The sequence below is a fragment of the Colossoma macropomum genome, unplaced genomic scaffold (genome assembly GCF_904425465.1).
Source record: "Colossoma macropomum unplaced genomic scaffold, Colossoma_macropomum, whole genome shotgun sequence".
NCBI lineage: Eukaryota > Metazoa > Chordata > Actinopteri > Characiformes > Serrasalmidae > Colossoma > Colossoma macropomum.
The window spans coordinates 2,393,523-2,403,486 of NW_023494785.1; the positions used below are offsets into that span (position 1 = coordinate 2,393,523).

General features: G+C 36.6%; 1 long non-coding RNA gene across 1 annotated transcript; it reads left to right on the plus strand.

The window, feature by feature from the left end:
* Positions 1-3,026: 3,026 nt before the first annotated feature.
* On the plus strand, positions 3,027-7,451 carry LOC118813302. The gene is made up of 3 exons (XR_005007621.1): positions 3,027-3,073; positions 5,172-5,216; positions 6,459-7,451. It is a non-coding gene; the product is annotated as an uncharacterized LOC118813302 (long non-coding RNA).
* The last annotated feature ends 2,513 nt before the right edge of the window (positions 7,452-9,964 follow it).

Here is a 9,964-nt window from a genome sequence, read left to right on the forward strand (position 1 = left end):
CATTTAAAAAATTTAGTATATTACAATGATCTGGGTGCGTTTCCCAAAATCTTAGCTCTAACTATGTCGGCAAGTTCCATCAAAATACCGTCGTTAGGTGAGCAAGTGTTCCCCAAAAACCTCCATTCGAACAGTCATGCGTCGGAGAGCTGAGTAGCTCCGAGGCTTCAGTCAGCACCTTAGTTTCATGTTAGTTCCTGATTAATACGTCATCAATTCTGAATGTCTGAATCAATAAAGGCAAACACTCTGCGAAGTTTGTGTATTTTGTTCACAATCTTGTTGTTAAAATCATAACTTGTGTATCGGTTCTCTTACTTTTAAGAGACTTCTTGTTATAACACGCTATTGTGTGTGTATCTTTGTTGTATTTATGGAAGTATTATTGAACCAGAGTAGCTTGTATGGGTAATAAGGAATAGTTGAGGTCATCATGCATATAGTCCCGTGGTGCATATGATATGGGCAACGTAGCCCTGTAATGAAACAGCTTTGTTCAGAAAAACAAAGATAGAGAAGAGAAAATAAATGTAGGCCTCATCAAAACAAAACTGGAATGAACAAGTCATATTGGTCATATTACAAACATATTATTTCTTTATATGGGAGTAGAAAAATATAGAGATTAACTAATTATATATAAACTATACCATCTCAAATGACCTAACATGCTGCCCCACGCAGTGCTCTATGTGAATCCTTTAGCATGTTGTGAACTTTTACATAAATTTGACCTAAAATGTTCCCAAATTTTCAAAAGTATGTGGAGCACTAATACCTGTTAATCAGCCCTGCACATTGACTTGGAGGAATCTTGGCCCATCCCTGCAGAACGGCTTCAGCTTTATGTCGGTCAGCTTGCTTGTGTGAGCGCCACATTTTAGGTCCACAATATTTTTGGATTAAGGTCTGGACCTAAACTCAGCCATTCCAAAATGCAAAATTTGCTTCAACCAAACTGATGTTTTTAAGGTTGTTCTCTTTCTGTCTTTCTGTTGAGGTTCAGTTCATGGATGGATGCCCTAAAATTTCCCTGTCGAATTTCTTGAGACAATCCAGATTTCATAACTTCGTCTAATGATGGCTAGCCGACCTGGTCCAATAGCAGCACAACAGCCCCAAACTGTGATACTGCCACCACCATGTTTAACAGTAGTGATGAGAATCTTATGCTGGGATGCTGTGTTTGGCTTTTGGCAAACATAACATCTCTCATTCAAGCCATAAAGATCCATTTTCACCGTATCCGTCCACATTATTTCAGTAGTCTTCTGGATCACCCTGGTGGTCTTTAGGAAACTTTAAACAGGCAGAAATGTTGTTCCTGTAGAGTAGTGGCTTTCTCTGAGCTATAATTCCATACATACTATTCTTGTTCAGTGTTTTCCAGATAGTGGACTGAATGACAACATTAGCCAGTGTAAGAGAGGCCTGCAGGTCCTTAGATGTTATCCTGGGTTTCTTTGTGAATATTATACACCTTAGTCTTGGAGTCATTCTTGCTGGATGACCACTCCTGGGAAGATAACAGTGTTGTTGAATTTCCTACGTTTGTACACAGTTTGCCTGACAGAGGATTGATGAAGTCCAAACTCTTTAGGAATAGTTCTGGAACCTCTTCCAGCCTAATAAACAGTGCCAACTGTTTTTTTTTGAGGTCATCAGAAAACTCCTTTGACTGAGGCATTGCACGCCCTCACAAATGTGTGTGGTAAAGATCAGACTTTGATGGTGATGATGGACAGCTATGTTTGTCATCTATACAACATATATATATATATATATATATATATGATCTCATTTTAAGTTGAACTTACACAGACATTCACAAAATACTTTCAAGCAGCCCTGTATGTGACAATATGAACACTAATAATAACAAAACCTCATATCTCCAAAATGGTAACTTAACAGGAGAAGGAAAAAACACACTTTACTTTCAATGTAAGTCAATGGAACCATACTTTTTAATTGCAAACAATGCAAAGAGTCATTTTCAAAATGTGTCAAAAACTGAGAAATAACAAAAAATGGAGGTACAATGTTCTGTTTCGACAGTAGCGATTCATATATATATATCATATTTATTTATATAACATTCTAAAAACATGCAACATGTGCAGTGTTATAGAAGGTTAACAACCAAAAATCTGATATGCTGATATGAATTGAACCTGGAACCATCTGTCTTCCACATCTTTAACACAGTGCAGCAGATTAACACGTTGAGCTATCAGTGACCATATGAATGTTCTATGTGTTTGGATATAAATCATTCTTTTTAACAGAATTAAAAAGAAACAAAATTAGAAACGATATTTTTAACACTCTTTTTTTTGCAAAGTAAACATTTTATTAAGCCAAGAATGAAGTCAATGTAGCCCAACCTCAATGCTGTGGCCTGGACCAGCATTTGTATATTATATTGGTTTTAATGGGTTTCTTAAAAGCTTAATTTTGGCTCTTGTTCACGATTAAGCGTTTCCACTTTATCTGCACAAGTTCGGCTGCCGTTCAGAGGCATTTTGACATTTTAAACCACAGATCAAACTACTGCAGTTCAAACTAAGGTGATTCTAACTAACGTGATTTAAAATACTGTGGTCTGAATGAGCTGTGACGGTTTTGGGAAACAGCCCGTACTATGTTGATAGTTTAACGGCCCATTAATTATGTTGATTCGGTGATGACCTGTGTCATTGTTTGGGAAACGCACCTCTATTACTATTCATGGAAAACATGCCATTCTTCTTCTTCTTCTTCTTATTATTATTATTATTATTTATTTGTAGCTGTAGTAATAATAATACGAGTTTTACAGCAAAACACAAAATAATGCAGTAAAAACTTGTTTAGGACAATGAAATCAGTTTAATTTACGCTTTCTATATTGATGAAATTCAGACACATGCACTGAATGATTAATAAACACAACTCTAATCTGTCGCTCATTATTATTACTAATGTTTCTGAGATGCTGAGCATATCACGAATGTCATTAACTGCACTTACTTAATCTTTTTTGTAGATGATGATGAAAGTTTATATCGCGGTCGTATAGAACCAGTACCAGGTATGTAATATATACAACCTCAGAAGAGTCTCATTCACTTATTTGGTAAGAAGCAGAAACTGCTTTCTCTCTGCATCTTCATGGATTAGTTCAGAGCTCAGGTTGATATCAGTGTAATTCTGCCCTGATAGCCGATTGTGTTTGTTTATTATTTAAATCTAAATAAATTCATTCACAGTTAGGTTTTTTCTCACTGTTTATCACATTTAAATGTGCATTTTCCACAACTGATTCCATATTGATAGTTAAAATGACACCTGATTCTGAGTGCTTTAAATCAGGGGCCCAGATTTCTGATTGCTCAAATGAATGAAAAAGAATCAGTAATTCCCAACTGATTATTATTATTAATACTCAGTTTTTCTACTAGAATGTCCTCTAAACAGGCCCAGATCATCCTATGGGTTTTATGGGCGCGTGTCCAGGGGCCTGAGACAGTAGGGCGCACCTGCAAGAAATTCTGAGAAAATCTACAGCTGTAGCTGTTTTAATTTTTATACTGTTTATCTTGAGCTAACTCAGCTTGAGGACTCCAGAGTTCACCCAACTAGACATGTTAATACAGGACTTTAGAAGTTAAAACAAGAAGTGCTTTTTACAGTTTACTAAAGCACACAAATCTGAGTAATTTGATGAATTGGTGAGTAGTGCAGAGAACTGAGCATTCATCCCCACCAGGAGGTTGTGAGTTTGAACCACAGTGATGCCACAGCTATTCATAACTGGGAGCCCAAGAAGAGAAAATGCCTTGTGGGACTGTCTGGTGGAAAGAATTCCAGCTAGTGGGAAAACGGAATAAAAAAAACATCCATTCTATTGTTTAACTAACTAAGATGCAGAACTAAAAATGGGAGAACTTTCAACTAAACTAAGAAGTTAACTCAAGAAAAGCAGTGTATTCAGTTACCTTAAAGTTTTAAGTGGAGTCAATTTCCATTTTTAACCATGTAGTTTTAAAAGGTTTGGTCCTAAATGTTTTTGTTTTTAAAATTCATTCATAGTGGAGGGATACATGCAGGATGTTATGAGGCAAAATAGTCCCCAAAGAATACTTATTTTTCAGGTTTACCACTATTTTGCCATCATCATCATTCCATATAAACTCAGAAGACACATGTAGGATCACTGGTGGTTTTGGATAATAAATAAAATGACTTCTCTAGAAAGGTGACTGCCAAAGCTCTCTTTAGATCACTACCAATTTTCAGCAGCGGCTGTCATTATGGAAATGTTTACATGACTGAACACCAACGTCAACCATGTACCGTCCCCACATTTCCATAAATTCTGCAGTTAGGCCCAGAACAGTGGTTGTTTTTGTCAATGCCAACATGTAAACGATCTGTTATGTAGAGCTTCAGACCAGGTAGGAGTCAAGTGGAAGTTTATTGAGAGTAAAATCAAGAGGAATGAGCCAAAAAGTCAAGTAAGGTCAACCAAATCAAAAAATACCAAAAGCAGACAGTCTCAAATGCTAGATAGAATTCGCAGTCGATATTCCAAAATACAGAGTCCAAGAAAAAAACAAGGCAACAAGAAAACACAGCTCAGAACTGCAAGGGGAAAAACCAAACAAGACTTCACAAGATGTAACTGAAAACACAGGGTTTCAATACTTAAACAAAACTGCTTCTGATTACAATCAGGTGCATGATCTGACTTAGTATTCAGGCGACAGTGACCTCTGCTGGCGAGGAGGGGCGTCCGTCAGCAGCAGGTGTGTCACAAACATTACTTTGCTCCTGTAGTAAGTGCAGTAGTTTTGCTCTAGACATCTCTGCCCACTCCTGTAAAAGGTGGCACTGTGATTAATCGGCTTTCAGGAGTCACAATAAATGTTTCCTTCCTCTGGTTATGGTAATAGTGAGTCATTTATATTCACAAATATAGCTTAAAGTTGTGTAGACATATACAGTTATTTGCTGCAATGAACCTTTGTGAGAGACTGTATCTTCAGTTATTTAAATGAATTGATATTACCTCATAATGCTTTCATGAAAAATTCACTTTATATTTTGCTTTTATGTGTTATAAAGTATACACCAAATCCAATTCCACTAATCCATCTGCTTCTGTTTAATAAACTTTTTTCCCACAGAAAAACCAGGAAGGCGGTGGAGTAGTCCATATGAGATTCCAAACAGTAAGTCAGTATTTACTGTCTCTCTGGATGCACCGTGTGACTCAGATATTAAGGTAGAATCTGCATGATGGAGAAAAAAGATTTGTAATTTATTGTGGTTGTTATCTGTGTTTGTTGTGGCTGATCTAGAATCAGTTCATAAGCTGAATTCTGATAAACTAGATGGGATAAAACCTGCAAAACTGTGAGCTTCTGAAGCTTCTGAGGTGCTGATTTTTTTTAGCATATTTGGATATCATTCTGGTCAATATGTGTAAATTATCACTGCAATCATCATTGTTTGTAAATGAGACAAACGCCTACTACTTGGTTTATGTGTGAAACCGATGTAGAACATGGTTTCTGCGGACTGTCATCACCGCTATGAGAGTGATTGACTACAAACTACATTGCAAGTGGCAATCATCGGGGTCCAAGCATTATGCACTTTATGGTGCCTGTAAACCATTAACAATTACCAATAGATGTGGGCTCTCAAAAGGAGAAGTCTGCTAATTTCATACACACTGACCTTTTGACCTGGGTATAGTAAGCAAGAGATTTTAAACAAATAAGCCAAACTACCTGGAAAACTTTGACATTTTTTTGGACATTTGAATATGACTTGTATTGGATAGTTGTACAGCAATTACTCCTGTATTTTAGTCTTACTGTGCATTTATAGCTTAGTTCTCTTGGTCTGGACCAAAATAGAAAATTATACATTGTTGATTTTTTTCTGGTTCACTATAACTCTGATAATGTCCACCGAACTTTCTGAATCATGGTGATCTCTGTTCTGTTTGGGCTTGCTGGTTTTATTTATGTTTTATTTCACTTGGATTGAACTGTGTTCAGGTCTGTACTGACCTTTGTTGAGGTCTGCATTGAACCGTGTTCGTTGCAGACCAGTTTGTACTGAACTGTGCTTAAATTTGTATGGAACTGTGTTCAGCTTAGTATTGAACTGTGTTCATGTCTGTATTGAACCATGTTGTGTTTTGTATTTAACTGTGTTCAGGTTTGTAATGAATTGTGTTCAGGTTTGTATTTAACTGTGTTCAGGTTTGTATTTAACTGTGTTCAGGTTTGCATTGAACTGTGTTCAGGTTTGTATTTAACTGTGTTCAGGTTTGTATTGAACTGTGTTCAGGTTTGTATTGAACTGTGTTCAGGTTTTCATTGAACTGTTTTCAGGTTTGTATTGAACTGTGTTCAATTCTGATTCTCTCAGCTTCAGTAACGTCTCCTCTGTTTCTACAGTGTGAGGAGAGAAACAATAGGAGAGAGAGGGACAGGAGAAGAAGAAGAAGAAGAAGAAGAAGAAGAAGAAGAAGGGATGAGTGGAATATAGAGAGATGATTGGACGGCTGGTAGAGAAGAGAGAGCCTTTGTATTGAGGAGACGGCTCTAGAGATAAAAGAAAGATTGAGTAGTTTAGAGAGAAGAAACGAGAGCAACATGAACTAGAATGATCATGTTATTGCATTACTGATTTAACATGCATTCATATTCATGTTTTACATGTCAACAATGTCAATATTATATGAACTACTGAAGGGTGTGAAAACTCATACATCACTGATCCTCTGAAGAGAATCTTTTATCTGTAGTTCACAGGTAGATTTGTAGTCATTACAGGTAACGTCTGATACATGCTGGATGTATAACATGTTGGATATTAAAGTACAGAATAACTTGCATAAGAACTACCAGGTATGTACAGAAGTACTTGGTGCTACAGTACAATAATTACTCAGAGTTCAGTGTGTAATTATGTAATATTCATAAATAATACTTGGTGAATACCCTGCAAGATGAATATATAAGTACTTGGAGGCTAACAAGAGAAATTGCAGTATGCATAAATATAATTTGAATAAAGATAGGTTGTTTTATTTTTCTTTATTTATTTCATATTTTTTCTTTATTTTTAGATATTTTCTGTCTATTTTAGTTACTTTTTCCTCATGTTAAATTGCAGAGCGCACCATTGACTAATCACATAGCATATGTCTCCTTCAATTAGGTGTTTCCTGACTTGTTTCCCGGTTCTTTTCCCTAGTGAGGGCACAAACAGCTACTTTTGTGGGTTTACAACACGATGTCTATTGTCCCCAGTATAGGCACAAACAGCCACTTGTATACCTCACAACAGGATGCATGTTGTCCTGACATAATCCTTAAAGAGGACCTGTTATGCTTTTCTGTTTTTTCTCTTTCCTTTAGTGTGTTGTATCTTTTTGTGCATGTAAACGTTCTGCGCCCCAAAGCTCAGCGTTCCCTCCAGAGGGACAAATTCTCTCCCACAGAACCCACTTTTCTCAGCTGCCTGAAACGCCTCGTTGGAATTCCAGCCCTTTCCTTTGTTACAGGATGACATCAGATGACACAGTCCTTACTGCCCGCCTACCGGTGAGCTCGGCCCCCTCTCACAGTGCACAGCGGCTGCTGGAGGAGGAAGAGTGTGTTCAGTGCTGTAGAGTGTGGAGATGCTGACCGGACTTTCAGGATCCACTCTGGATCAAACGGATCCAGCAGAGCCGATGCCACTGGAGAAACAGCCACAGAGTTTACAGCTGCTCAGAAGAGAAGAGTCTGTCTGCAGACTACAAGACAGGGGTGGAACCTAGAGGGGCAGAACCGCTCTGGAGGAGACCGATCAGAACAGAGTGGGCAAGGTGACCAATCAGAGCACACTGGGCTCATCAGGAGGTGGGGCTTAAAGACACAGGAGCTCTAACAGAGCGTTTCAGACAGAGGGTGAATAGAGATGTGCAGTGTTTTTGGAACATTGAAGCCGTTAATCTATTCTAAAGCCCAGAATTTATTTTATTTATAAAATAAAATGATGAACACTGAAATTGAGCATAGTAGCCCCCCTTTAACAGATGAACCAATAGCTGCAGGAAAATACTTAGCATAAAGTCCTGCATGGAGAACTGTTAGTAGACTGGGTTTTAAAAAGGTGGACAGTGTGCTCTTTGAATAAAGACCATCATTTCTGCTCTCCTGAAGTCTCTTCTTTAGGCAAAGAAAAAGATTTACAACAGATTCAGAACTGTCCCAGTCTATGGTGGCTCTCTGTCCCTTTTGTGTTAAGCTCTTTTAATTGCATTCTGGTGTTTACATTCTCCATATTCTCCATATTTAGGCCTTAATGTCATAGTTAACTCTTTTTCCATGTGAGGTTGGTTGTTCATGATCACATTAATAATTTTTCCTTTTTTATTGTTGTCAGTCTTTTATTATTTTTCTTCAGTACTGTTGGTTTTATGCTTGTGTGATGCCAAAAAGAGGTTTTCTATTTAATTGTAAAACTTCTTGATTTGAACTTTTGTTCTTGTGTTTCTACTTTGAGGGAACGATATCATTGGAATTTCAGATGGGTGCTTACATTTTCACCCTGTTAATGTTTTATTTAGATTAAGTTTAAATTTAGAACTGTCTTTGGAATAGCATTTAAATCACAGTAAAATTGCTGTACATTTACAGTATTTACAGTAAAATACTGGTTTGTTGTTTTACAGGATCATAAAGTAATTCTTTATACATTTAATAACCAAAATATAAAAATGTCAAATATTACAAAAATTATACACATTCCCCCTTCAGGCCGCCCCCAAATATTTAAATTAGAATTTACTAACCCTTATTCATAAAGAATCTTTCATGTAAGCAAAGCAATGATTGACACGCAGTAGTTCAATAAGTTTAAAAAGCTGATAGAAATTACACAAAATTGATTTTGAAACGGATTATGTTATTTTACCTAAAAATCTAGTTCTGCTGTGGAGAGATAATTCAGGCCTGATTCTCACCCCAAACAGAGCATGAGGAGAATTTTGAGGTTAAAACAAAGGACTCTAAATGTCATGTCTGTACATTTTGCTGAAATGTCTAAATTGGAGCATTTTGTTTCGACAGTTGACAGAGCTTTGCACAAAATTGTTTCTATTTTCATTGTTATTTTTGTTGATTTTTGTTAGGAAAAACCTGGAATGATTGACTTTTGCCATTACTTAGTCTAAATTTTTGTTGGACATCACGCCTTTGGTTGTGTGGTTTGATTGTTGGTTACGCTTGAACTCACTTTTTGGTGATCTTTTTGTATATTTACAGCTTTTCATTTATATGTTTCTTTCTAGCTCATGATTAAATGCAGTGTCTTATTCACACTGTTTATCAGTTCATCAGTTGGGCTTGTGTGTCAGGTGGAGATTCACAAACATTCTGACAATCGCGCTTTGCAAGTAGCTAAAAAGTAGCCACTACTTTTAAAAAAGTAGCTAAAAAGTAGCCACTACTTTTTCTGGAAAAGTAGCTAAATTGTAACTTGCTACAAATTTTGAGAAAGTAGCTACAAAGTAGCTAACTACTAATTTTTCAGTAGCAATCCCAACCCTGATTATGGATTAATTAAAAGTCGATTCAAGTCAGTACAGTTTTGCTAATTTTTAAATATGTAGATCTGAAATCTGCGTTTTTGTGTATATAGTAAAAAGCTCAAACTCTCCAAAACAATAAGTCTGAAACTGTCTATATAGTATGTTTCCAGTTTTATCAGCTTATTACTAAGCGGAACTGAATTTAATCTGTTCTTATATTAGACCATTTTATTATTTACAGGTGCTGTAAGGAAAATTCCCCAACATGCAAAAGCTACCAATGTGGAAACTGAATGCAGAGACAGTTGGTTTGTGTTGGGCATTTCATAAGTATTTATATATTCTTTATTATCTGGAACTGTACTTAATTCCATTACGACT